At 39.0% G+C, this 13,687-nt stretch overlaps 1 pseudogene; it reads left to right on the plus strand.

Annotated features, from left to right (window-relative positions):
- Positions 1-13,687, plus strand: part of LOC114492236 — a 78,266-nt pseudogene that overhangs the window by 2,857 nt on the left and 61,722 nt on the right.

Consider the following 13,687-nt stretch of genomic DNA (forward strand, 5'->3'; position numbering starts at 1 on the left):
ACACATACCTTGTTGATCGACTGACCTACACAGAAATGCATATCTAACTCCTCTCTTTGACTTCTGCTTATATTCAGTTTCGAATTATTCTATTCTATTTTTATCTGGTCATTCCCCTATTGCTGGTATTTTAATTTTTATTGATTGATTTGAGAGAGAGAGAGATTTGTTGTCCCACTTATTTATGCATTCATTTGTTGCTTCACTATGTGCCCTGACCAGAGGTCAGACCCACAATTTTGGTGTATTGGGACAACACTCTAACCAACTGAGTTACCCAGTACCTGGCCAGGGCTATTGGGCATTTTAGAGTGTTATGAATTTGTCAATATCATAAATATAAAAAATAACACTAAAGTCAATATTCTGGTACCTAAAATCTCTGTCTGCATGTATAATGAACTCCTGATGCTGAAATCTCTCGGTAAAATTATGTGAGTTTTACTCCAGAAAAGCAATTGGACCCATGTGGCAGCCTTTACCTCTACTTGCCTGATGACCTGCCATCACAGGAATCCCCTGGTCCATTGGCATCATGGGCAACAGTAGAACCAAATTCTCTGAGAACCTTTTTCAAAATTCCCCCATTTGAAAAAACATAATGGCTTGGTTTAAAATAGTGACTACAGGACTATATAGCAACAGAAAAGAGTGGTTTTGATTTAGTAAGTGAAGAAAGCAGGCACTACAATGGCAACCATATTTTTTAAAGTGATTACGAAAAGGACAGTGGAAGACTGCATTAAAAAGAATTCATGTGTGAAGTTAATAGGCACAATTTTTCCCTTTTAATCTTCCAGAATTTTAGAACATGGTTATATTGCTTTATAATAATCTAAAAAACCTTCAGAAGAGCAGAGGACCCATCTGATGAGAACGCTGGCTGGGAAAGCTGTGTGGCAGCTGCTCTTGCAGCAGTTCCCGGCCATCGTCGCCCTCAAGCCAGCCCCGGTTGCCTGAATGTGGAGGACACATTTGGGTTCCCCTGGGTTTTCTTGTAGCTGCTGCCTCCCTTCAAGCAGGGAGCCACCCGCGTGGCAAAGCAAACGCCGCGGCAGCGTTGGGCACCACCAGACCTGACTGGGAGTTCTCCCGAAGGCTTGAGACCTCCTCTGAGAGGGGGACTGGACTTGGATGGGGTGGAGGGGTGGTTCAGAACAAAATGGTTTCAGAGCAAGGAACCATTTAAAAGAAACAGGAAATGAGTCCCTCAAACCTAAACCATGTGGAAAGACAGGCCACATTATTTAAACAAACCAACAGTAATACAAGTCGATATAAAAGCCATGTTACTCCCACAGTCCTGGAAAATCATTTGCAATACAATGGGGAAAATCTATTTGTTCAACAAACACTCCTTAAGTACCTGTGTGACCCAAGAACAGGGATTATTTTAAGGTTTAGGATTAAATATCATCTCAGCCCTACCAGGATATACATTCTACATTGTGAAAGAGATAGACATGCAAGTAACTAACCGGGTCTGCCCATGGGATAAATCTGATAAAGGAGGCAGTACCTGTCTGTATGTTAACAGAAGAGGCCACCGAAAGGGCCCACCTGACTTGGCAACTGCAGAAAAAATCCCCAGGGTACAGGATGAGAGACAGATGCAATGAGGTGAGAGGTAAAATGGTAGAGGCTGAGTAAAGACTTCCCTACTTAGAAGCTTACCAGGGAGGAAAACAGAAAAGACAGGAGGATAGATAATAGCTTAAGTTGGATTTCAGTATCAAGGGAGGGTAATTTCCCAGGTAGGAGAGGCCTGAATATGTTTGTAGATTAAGAGGAGAAATTCAGCTCAGAGGAAGAAGTTGAAGACACAAGATAGACAGGGGAGGGGGGAGGGGATGGCATCAGGCCCATTTGTAACTCGTACTATCTCCTGCTCTTGGAATTTTTACCCTATCAAACACAATTTGCCAAACATTCCTCCCTGTAGAAAGAGCTCATATTTTCCAGCTTTTCTCCTGGCATGGTTTTAGCAGTGTATGAGACCTAAGATTCTATCTTATGGAAAACTGGCTCTTCTTAAGTAATAATGATCTTATAGAATGTATACATTGTGTCTACTCTAAAAGACATCAAATCAGTAGCTACTGGGTACTTCCTTTTGCCTTTCCTTGCCTCCTGAAGGTGCACCTAAACATGACCTCAAAGTGGCAGGTGCCAGGAGACAAAGATGCACCTCACATCACTGCATTCAGAAAAACCAGGGAATCCATAAGCAGGAACAAAAGAGGGAAGCAGTTGTCTTAGGGAATATTATATATTCTCTTATTTTTCAAGTGTTTTAGTTTTTAGTTACATGGCCTTTTAATCCATTTTTAATTATTTGTCCTTTCAAAACTCATTGGTTTATCACACATATGCATCTGGTGATGAAATATGTGTAAAATAAAAACGATGAAACTATTTCTCAATAGGAATAATGTTTTTGCTGTTAATTAATTACATGTTTTTCTCCTTCAATTAATAAAACTATTGCTAATTCTTTAAAAAGATATTTGTGTAGAAAAGACAATAGTGAAATGAAATAATCCTTTGCAGGGAATTTTTTGAAGTGTTTTAAAATATCAAACTTTCTACAGAATTCTAGTGGTCAAAGGAAATTACAGGATACAGTGTCTAGTCAACTTAAATAGCAAATCTAATTTATCTGTTCTCCATCTTTTGGAGATAATGTTACAGTCTAAAAACAAACACTTCCTGTCGCTAAGATCAGTTGGCTACCCTTTAGTACCAATGTGTAAGATATGTATTGGTTCACTTTCACTCAAAACCAGCACCCAAATTAGCATTGGCAAACACGGGACCATGGAGCCTGGTATGGACACAGAAAAGATGAAAATACCCGTGCATCTTTATTCATAATGTAATTGTGTTTCTGAAAGGTGCACAATAGAAAATTAGCATTTTTTCCTTTTAATTGCATTATTGCCTTACAGTCATCTTAAGGTAGACTTTTTAAACCTCCAATAATTAAATTGTTAATTCACATATCTAGGACGTGGAAGCCTTCTCTGAGAAAAGCCAGCATAACTCACAATAGATATTTTACTTTATGTAAGTAACCAGCTCACTTGTTTCAGTGAGGACCAATCAATACTATTAGGTTAGTAGGATTGACAGTAAGGACTATTTACCTTGGACGAACAGTTATTTTGCCTTCTGCAAGAAACTATGGTCCAAAGCAGGGATTGGGCATTATAGTCCATGGGCCAAGTGCCACTTCCTACCTGTTTTTGTAAATAACGTTTTATTGGAACCCAGCCATACTCATGCATTTGTGTATTGTCTGTGGCTGCCTTGAGGCTCTCATGACAGAGCTGAGTCGCTGCAACAGAGACCACATGGCTCACAAAGCCTAAATATTTACTATCTGGTCCTTTCCAGAAAAGATTTGCTGCCTATGTCTATCTGAAATATTACATAAACAGTTACTCAATTTTTTCAATGTGGATCTCAAAGAGTATCTGTACCTTTACCCCAAAACAGAAGAATTCAGGGCTTACTCAAACAGTTGTTTTTTAAACTTAAATTGTCTGTTTATGTCAACTGTAGCAAAAACTGATAATTCTTTCTGTAACACACTCCAAAAATTCCTCCAAATAAATCCTTAAAAAGCAGAATTGGCCTTCTCATACCACTTTAGCATTTGAAGAGCCTGATCTCCTACTATATATACATATTTTGGTCAAAGTAGTTTCTTCCCCCACTTAGTATTTAGTTCTATTTTTCAACATTTATTCTTCTCTGTGAGGTTCTTCCTCTGAACAATAGATAATATCTCAGGCCACTTAGCTGTTATTTCTATCCTTGGATTCTTTTCAATATATTTTGGGTTGGGCTTTTCCTAGTGTGTTTCTGGAAATGTGCTTTTCTATATTTATTCTGCACATGACTGGTTCAGTGTACTTCATTTTACTTCCTTCCTTAATAAACTATTTTGTTAACAGTGTCTATTTATTTTTTATCATTCTTTATCCTGTTGCAGTTATTTTTAAGGTGCTACTGATTCCCTGACACCCAAACTGCAAGGTACAGTATGTCAGTCCTACTTCTCACAGGGGTTGTCTAAAGGTCACATGAATCTCTGATTCTTTTAAGATATTTTACCTGAAAAATTTGCCTTCTTATTAGAGGTCCTTTCTAACAGGATTCAAACTACAGGTTTTACTTAACATCTAAGTTGCTTTTCTTATATATTTCTGGAAGCATTTATGGGTATATGTTGCTACACCACTAACAATTCCAAGGGATTAAAAAAAAAAAAACAGCAAACCCACTTTATATCAAATCATCCATGTTAAGTGTCATCGTGTGTCTTTCTCTGCAACATCAAAATGAAACTGCCATCTTTTCTTTAAGACAGAAAATATGAGCTGGATTAGGGCCCTTTAAAATGCATTTAGGGGAACACAAGCAGCTGTTTGGGTACAAACAGCTAAGCAATCATTCCAAAAGAATATTAATTAATTATTTGATATTGACCTGTTCAAAGGGTAACATGACTAGTGATCAATCACAAGGTTCCACAATCAAAGCTTCCCTTTTTAACATTTTTATTCTAATTTAACTGGAAACATCAGAGACTTGCTGGTTGTACTGATGGCAAGTTAGAAAGGATACCTACCAGGGAGGTAAGCACCATGCTGAAATTAGCAATGATAAATGTAAAATTCTACCTCAAGTAGTTTCACAGAATCCATTGTTTAGTATCCTACTAGGAATTTATACTGGTACAGTAACTCATGCCAACAAATGTGTCACAACAGTGTGAATATATAAACCAACATTTTCAATGGCTTACAAAAATAAAAGAATGAATCTTTGACTGTGTTTATCAAGATTAGTTGTATTCTGTGATAGAGCCATTCATAAATATCTCTATTCTCCCTCTCTTTCTCTCTCTCAGCCCCTTCCCCCACCCCCCACCACATACACACAGAAAATGTTTTTCCTGTCCTGTTAAATTCAGCCCTGGTCATGTGATTCGCTTTGGCCAAAGAAATGTGAACAGGACTAAGATGTGTTTCTTCCTTGTTCAGAGAGGGCAAGCCTCAGGCAGAAGAGCTAGTATAAGCTCTGCCACGTGTCCTGTTCTTCCTGCCACTGTGACCAACAACCAGTGTGTGGTGGCTGCCCTGTCTGCATGGGTGCCAAAGCCAGGACAACAATGACAAAAGGGGGTCCCAGGCTTGCAACCCGAAATGACCACATGGAATGTGCTACTGAGATTTCAGGGTTGTTGATTATAGAGTCATAATCTAGCCTATTTTCTATTAGCACAGTTGAGATTACTTCTGAAATACTGTGTTTCTGTGTTTCTGTGTTTTAAGTCCAGAGGCTGATGTCTAAAATGGTAAGGATAAAAGACTCCCCATATGGAAGAAAAGAGCAGATATAAGCAATATATGTTTATTAGATGGAGTAGATATGTAACAACAAAGGAGCTCCCAAAATGGAATGGACTAGCCTATCAAGTGGTGATTCTTCCCAAACAGAAATGTTTAAAGAGTAGCTCAATGGCCAGAAGTCTATGGGAAAAACTAAAGCTTAGGAACCAGGCTGAGTGAGATAACTTCTAATGTCCCCACAATTTCTGAGATTATAAGACTGAAACAGATCTAACAACACCCATGTCACATGTTAACATTTCCAAAGCTATAAAAACTCACTCCCTACAGCCTTGTAATATAATATATTAGATGGAAACAAGTACATATATGATTATTTCTTCTTAATAGTCATTGCCAAAACCCAACAGCTCTCCCAATGGCTTCCAGAAACCTTGCCTGTCCCACATTAAAGTTCCCAAGTAATAACTTTCAAGCACTAGTCTGCTTCTATGGATCTATAGCTCTCTACTGAGAGATAGTTTTGCAAAGATGTCTATCGCCTCCACAGTTTTGGGAATGATGGCTTCGGTTCCATCCCAGACAGATCTCTGAATTCGAAATTAAGTACTAAACTTATTTGCTAAAATCTCTTAGGTAATGAAGTTTCTAATTTCAAAAATTAGTAATCATCTTGGAAAAAGCTTGTGTGCCTCCCTGATAAAGAAGCTACACAGACCTTGAAACAACTTCCTAGTTTTCAAAATGAAAATTCTTGTACTTCTAGAATGTTAGCCTACCCCTCGTGCATTTTAGAAAGATGAATAATCCCAGCATCTTTACTTCCTCCAAGAAGCTGATAGCAAAAACCAACAAACGCCAAAAATTAAAAAGACCATGCTGCAAGACTGCAGGGATTTTTTAGACTACAATTTGTCAGTAATGCTCAGCACATTGAAAACATTAAGACAGAAATATTAAATACTGTGCTAAGTTATAGAATCTGTCACTTATATTGGCATAATTTCATTTGTTTCTCAATATTCCATTTGCCTCTGGTAATTAGTGATATTGTATAACTACTAAAAACAACAAAAGAAGAAATATAGCAAAAGTAATAGAAGACTAAACTCTGTACTGCCTGACAATATCCTGGGATCATTCCTAAGATAAACTTTCCAAACACTTTATCTTTGTTATATATATAAAAAAAAGTCAAGTATCAAAGATTGATAATCTTTTGTTGTAGCAGACAAAAGTCCCATAAGGAGCCAAGTACAGCAGGGGCTGCCGACTGGTACCTTCCAGGCCTTTTAGGAACAGGACTGCACAGCAGGAGGTGAGCTTGACTGTACTGCACTTGAATCATCCCAAAATCATCCCCACCACTACCTGGTCCATGGAAAAATTGTCTTCCACACAACTGGTCCTTGGTGCCAAAAAGGCTGGGGACCATTGAAGTATAGGATAGGTGTTTTCAAAGAAGCAGGAGGAGACAGACCTTAGATGTGACCAGAGTGACAAAGGTCATTACTAAAGCAATATAGAGGAGTGGTTAAGAACTAGACTCAAGTATCAAGCAGACTTAGGTTTTCATCTTTGCTTCATCATGACTAGCTATGTCAGCTTGGGCTAGTTATTGAACCTAACTGTCAGATTCTTTATCTGTAAGGTGGAGATAATAACAGCATACGCTGTAATGTTTTCCCTTGAATGAAATGAGACACTACATTATCTCAGTGTTTCATAGTAACTGTGTCAGTTACTTATTGTTATATAGCCAGCCACTCTTAAGACTTAGGGGTTTAAAGTTTGTTTATTTGATCGTGATTCTACAGATTGACAATTCGGGCCGGGGTCATCCAGGGAGTTTTTCCTCTCCACATGGCAGCTGAGTCTGCAGTCAGCAGAAACTTTGGCTGGGATTGGCTGATCCTGAATGGCCTTGCTCACAGTCTGGGGACTCAGGTGAGATAACCGGATGAACCAGATTGGCTGGGGTGGCCCCTTTCCAAACACCACTCTCTCTCTCTCCATACACTATTTCATCTTAAATGACATTAGCGTGGGCTTGTTTACCAGCAGCAGTGTTCCAAGAGGTCAAGGCTCAGTGCATACTTGCTTTCTCAAGCTCCAGCTTGCATCATGTTTGCCGACATCCTTCTAGGCAAGGTAAATCACACAGTCGAGTCCACAGTCACTGTAGGAGCACACCAGACAAGCTGTAGAAACCAAGATTCACAGCTCATCGGAGGCCGTTCCTTTTTACACTGCTGCAAGAAATTAGTAAACTACTTTAACTTAGTAAATGCTAGCTATCCTCATCATCGCCACTACTATCACATCATCATCCTCTTAATCTAAAATGAGTTATCTTTGAAGAAATAAATTAGGAGTTTCAGATTTCCAAGGTCAGCAACCAGGCAGGCAAACACAGTCCACAAGAATTACTGAGCACCTATGTACACCTAATTTTTTCCTAGATGCTGAGAATATAGCAATGAACCAGGCTTTGCCTCAAGGAACTTATGTTGTAGTGGACAGAAAAGAAGACTTCAGAAAGAATGGTAAACATGTGGAATGTTCAGGAAGAATGGACTGGACTGGGCTTTTATATTGAACTTTTGAACCTACTGAGAAATGTCTCCTATCAAATATATATCCTGTGGAAACTGTTAGTCTTATTCAGCCAGGATTAAAGGAGGCAGAAGATCAGAAAGCAGCACAGTGCATAATAAACTGTGTGTAGTCAGTAATCCCTCAATATAATAATTTCTTTTTTCTCTTTCTGGGAACTTAATCCTCTTTACCCTGGCATATGCCTTTAACTTTGGTATTATTTAAATAGAGTCCTATTCTTAGGCTAGATGGATTCAGAAAGAGCATCCATGTTTTTGCCTAGAGCTATTTGAGGGATTAGCTCATAAAGCAATGTGATCGGCTTCCATGCTCCTTGAAACTTCCCTAGGCAATTTCCCACCATAAAGGATTAGAAGCCCAGGGCCCTAGAATTCAGGATGTTTTTGGACCATCGCCTTGGAGTAAATCATTAGATTATCTGATTAGAAGTAGTCTGAGAATCCCTGGAAATTAAAAGGGTGCACAAAGATCAAGTGGGCATCTTAAAGCATAAAGCCACAGACCCAGGGCCACAAGGGGGCTGCAGCCATGTGCCAGGCCTCAGGAGGAGACAACAGAGAAGCAGGAGCCCGGGGCTGACTGGTTATGGACAGGACTCTGACTAGAAGTGGGAAACAAAAAACTCCAACAAATAATTTACTATTAATGTTAACACTGAGGATTAATGTCAGATTAAATGCAAAAAGCAAGGTCTATTCTATACATCAAGGAATAAGACTGGAAGCTTACCAAAGACATGAACCATAGTCATTTCAGCTTGACATTGGCTAGGGTCCTGTTATGTGCCAAACACATAATCCTGGTCCAGATTTTAGGAATATACAGATGAATAGAATGTAGTCTGCAGGTGGACTGACCAAGCAAAGGAAATGATCAGATGCAAAAGTTGTGTCTCAGTCAAGATCAGAATATAGGAACTGGTTGATGTCATACCACAAGATGTGCTGTTTTAACATGGTCTGGAGTCAGTTCCTCTGGTTGAAGCCTTTCTTGACCACAAGCAATTAGTCACTGCTTCCTCCATTTCTACAGTTCTCTGTTCTTACCTCGAATGTAGAATTTATGCTGTTCTACCTCTTTCTGTCTGGTTTTCTCTAGATTATCTCCCCAACTTCCAGCACCAAGTCTGGCACACAGCAGGCATCCAACAGAGGTGTTTTAATTATGTGCTTGATTAAGTGAATAAATGAGTGAAGAAACCTACCTTGTTTGGAGCCTTCCTTCACAGCCGCAGGGCTTGCCCTGCTGGGTTAGAAAAGGCTGTGTGCAGAAACAGGTTCAGAGCTGAAGTGAAACACACCACTCACTCATCTCCCAGCATTCTTTCCCCGTCTCTTCAATATAGAACTCGACGTCATGCTGCTGTACATCACAGCTAAATTGACGCCTAATCAAGTTTAATAGTTTAATTATCAAGAAACCTATGGAAAATAAATCTTTTGTTACAGTAACTTTAACAAGTGCTTCTTAAAGGCAGAAGAAAAAAAAACATATTTAAAGCAAAATAAAAGTTAAACATGTTAGCAAGGTAGATACACAGTGAGCCTCATTTTTCTATATGATGTTTCTCATACCCACTTCAAGGGTGGAATTTTGCTCTCTGTCACACACACATACGCACATGCTATGTTACTTTAGTCTCATTAACAGGTGCTTGTCAGCTACTTCCTTTTTCTAAAACAAGAAGTATTGAGTCAGCGATTTGGCCAGGGGGAAAGAACTCTAAGCAATGACTATTAATACTGAAGACTTCCTAATGTTGGCAAAACCCATTTCCCCTTTAGGAGACAAAGAGAGAGCTATTGAAAGTCAGTCTCACTCATAGAATCAAAGATTTAGGGAAAACTGCCTGAAGCCTTGGTTTAGTGAAAATTTGGACCACAGATTTTGGGACATGTCCCAGAGTTCTTTAGGTTGGCTATTAACAGAGGCACTTGCATTTCAGGGTAAAAGCTAACAAAAAATTAAGATGTATTTAGTATTTCTATGTTCCAAGTACTATGATAAGTTCTTGTGTAACTATTCAAGCCCAACAGCCCTGAGAGTAAAGTTGGAAGTGAAGATCTGGTCTGAGTTAAAGAACATGATCTTTGTAGTTCTTTATACTGTATCCAGCTGACATCCCTAATTCAGGATGAACGTAGTTAAAACGTGGATGAAATCTCTTTTCAGAAGAACTGTGTTCCACAAATTTCTCATTTCTCTAGCTGAGAGAAGCCCAGAAAGAATGTCAGTTTCCCAGATGTCCAGGCCATGGGATCCAGTGACTGGGACCGAACATCAGACGACCTATTACATACTTCCTCCTTCTGCTTACATTATAAGGTGTTGGTTCATCTTTGAAAGACAAAGGCATTTAAACTATCTCACTGACAACCCATTCTGGCCCAAACCACCACACTCACTTGAAACAAGAGGTGTGTGCAGTGGTTCAGGGTGACCCAGTGAAGAGCCATCCCATTTAAAGCTATTAAGTGTGGTTTCTTTTCCAGTGAGGTCATCCTGTTTAATCCCTCTGGGCTGAAACAGCCTATAAAGCACTCTCTCTAACAGCTTATCTCACTCCATTTCTTGGTGGACTCAAGGGCTCAACTATTCAAGTAAGAACAAGGAAGATGTTGGTAGTGAGGGGGAGGATAGGTAAAAGAAGGCAAGCAGAAAAATGCTAGTACGTGGAGAAACTACTCCAGAGACTGCAAAAGGACTCAGAACACGGTTGGGAGCGCATACAAGGAGGAAGTGTAAAGACTCCTCATCCATTTCCTTACCATTCAGTAAATTAAATTTGCCCTTGCTTAGAACCAACTGTAAAAAAAAAAAAGAAAGAAAAGAAAAAAGAAAGATACTGGAAGGACCACATTTGTTCCTGTGTTCCATCATGGGAAAATGAATACTTGTAATTGCCCAGAGCAGTTTCATTTTGTTTATAAATCATCACAGTGGTACCTTTCTAAAAGCCCACATAAAATAAAAAGGTATATTCCTTATCAAAAATTTCTCCATTGATAAATTTCTGAATAAAAAACATTGGTGGGGTAGAGGGGATGTGACCAGCAATCTTTCTTTTAACAAGCCCTTCAGATAAAGTGAGAGAATCAATGTCATATGCCTGTATCTCTCCCATACATTTTCAGCATAAAATGATAAAGCCATAGGGGTTTTTTCCAGTTTAGGCTATGAGATATTCAAAGGAAAAGTAGATCTCTATTTACTGATTGCTAAGATGCAGAATAGTATGGAGAACATAATATCATTTATGTAGTAAAAAGTATCATCTATCTATCTTCTCTGTGCTGGAAGAACTATAAACAATATTTACATCTAGAGATCAAGATATTTGGAGATGGGAGAGATGAGGGAGGCATTTCTTTTTATATTTATGGTTCTTTATACTTTTGTTCACCATCAGAATTCCTTTTTATTGTACCTTTGTATTTTTAAGGTTTCGCAGTGGATTCTGATGATCATTTGGAATTAAGAATCCCTGTGGAGAACTGGTTGTTAGTCTCCATTAGCTTAGAAGCCATGAAGTGACTGTTGAAACACTGAACCAATCTGTGGCAGCACTGTACTATGCTGTCCTTTCCATTCGCCCAGAAGCAGGAAGAGCCCCAGGCAAAATTGTTAAGGACCCTTAACTTATCTTCTGATGTTTCTACTCTCCTCTTTCTAAGCGTCTCCCATCCTCCCACTTCTGGGAGAAACTTGAACCTGCTCATCTGTGTCCTCAAAACTGATAGCTCAGGAACTATACTGCAGCACACACCCATGCCTGCCCACCATAAAATATCTTCAAAATTATTCCTTCCAAATTGCTCCTTCCAGCATAAAAATTTTACCTTCTTCTTCCCTTTCCCATTCAAATGTTTAGCTTTAATATTCTACTCTCATTTAGTTATAACTGAGGAAGGCAATTCCAGAAAGTCACACCATGGGTTACATCAGCACTTCTCAATCTTATTGCCCCCAACCCACACAACACCTGGGAATTATGGCACATGGAATAATGTGAAGAAAAGGGAGGGGAGAGGGACTATCTCAGAATTTTAATGAGAATGAAGCATGTGGTTTGAAAGAGCCCCCAATTCCTATTTACGGTACATGAGTGACTTCTTTTGGAAGTCACTAATTTCATAGTTAACTTCTCAGGGCTATTTATGCATTCATGGGACATTTCTTTTTCTTTTTTTTTAATTAATGGGGCAATTCCTTAAGCCAAAACTAAATCTCTAATTATGGAACTACAGATGTGTTGCTGGTGGAGAAGGTATTTGGAATAAGGGAGCCTTCCGGTGTTTCTCCCAAATACGTCATAGCCATGAGTGCATAGCTCACCTAAACATTGGGCTTTCTCCCCTGCTCAAAACTTTGCTAAAGATTTGCTAAAATCTTGCATAACCTTCCCAGAGAATCACTTGAAATTCCACTTATTAGGCCAGTCCTGCCTAATAAGGCAAAGGAAGGAAACTATGCGTTCTATCACCTCCTCATTTTTTAATGGTATTGACTCTTGAAACCCAGAGGAATGCTAGCTTCCATAAGCTTCTCTCCACAGACTGATATTTTAAGTCTGGAATGCTAAGAACCAACAACCTTTATTTTGCCCCTGCGGACAGGACATAGTTTACCTGACCTAGAATAGGCAGCTCTGTTTTTCTGATGGAAATCTTGGAAACCAACATGGAAAATATAATGACAGTAGTCACAAAACAAGGAAATATTCACCCACAAATATTTTTTACAGTCCAAACCATCACAAATGCTTGGCTTCCATTTTGAATGGTCACTTTTCTTTCCCTACAACACTTCAAAAATGCCCATTTCCTTTTTTCTTTAAAATTTCATTTATTTATTTTTTTAGAGAGAGGGGAATGGAGGGAGAAAGAGAAGAAAAGAAACATCGATGTGAGAGAGAAACATCAATCGGTTGCCTCTTGTACCAACTCCAACCAGGGAGCGAACCTGCAACCCAGGCATGTGTCCTAATTGGGAATTGAACTGGTGACCTTTTGCTTTGTGGGACAATGTCCAACCAAATGAGCCACACCAGTCAGAGAAAAAAAAATCCATTTCTGAAACTCCTGTAACTTCACTATCAATATTAAACTTCACTCTCAATCTTGGTCTACCCATCATCACCTAAATCAATCTCCAAATACCTTTACTATCACAAAAACTGGAAATGATATCATTATTACAAATGTAGGCACTACTCCTGCAAGTGAACTACAAAGATAGTACTAAACAAATGTTTTGGTTTAGCACAGTTTGACTGGGATCATTTAAACCCAGACTAAATACTCTTCCTTAGGGTGAAAAGATAACAGTCTAAAAGTCCAATCACATTTTTTCTAAGAGTCACTACAGAGAAGTTGAATGCTAATGATTCCAGCCATTAAAATTCCAGCCTGAGATCGAGAGGATGGATCTGCTGCCATTTCACCAAGAAAAGCTGCAGTCATTTATTAGAAGCTCAAATGTTGACCAAAGCCTCAGAGTGGAATTCAATTAAAATTCTGGCACTCAAAAACTATAACCTTGAGCTATCTAATAGGAATTTAACAAATATCTTAAAGCAGTTTTGGTTTTACACAAGTCACATTGGTTGCAAATAACAGAAGTCTGTCGAACCACCTCAATTAAAAGAGGGGTTATTATTAGGTCATCTCATGGATCCCAAGGGTGGGAAGAAAAAGCCCTATAAGGAC

The sequence above is a fragment of the Phyllostomus discolor genome, chromosome 1 (genome assembly GCF_004126475.2).
Source record: "Phyllostomus discolor isolate MPI-MPIP mPhyDis1 chromosome 1, mPhyDis1.pri.v3, whole genome shotgun sequence".
Lineage (NCBI taxonomy): Eukaryota > Metazoa > Chordata > Mammalia > Chiroptera > Phyllostomidae > Phyllostomus > Phyllostomus discolor.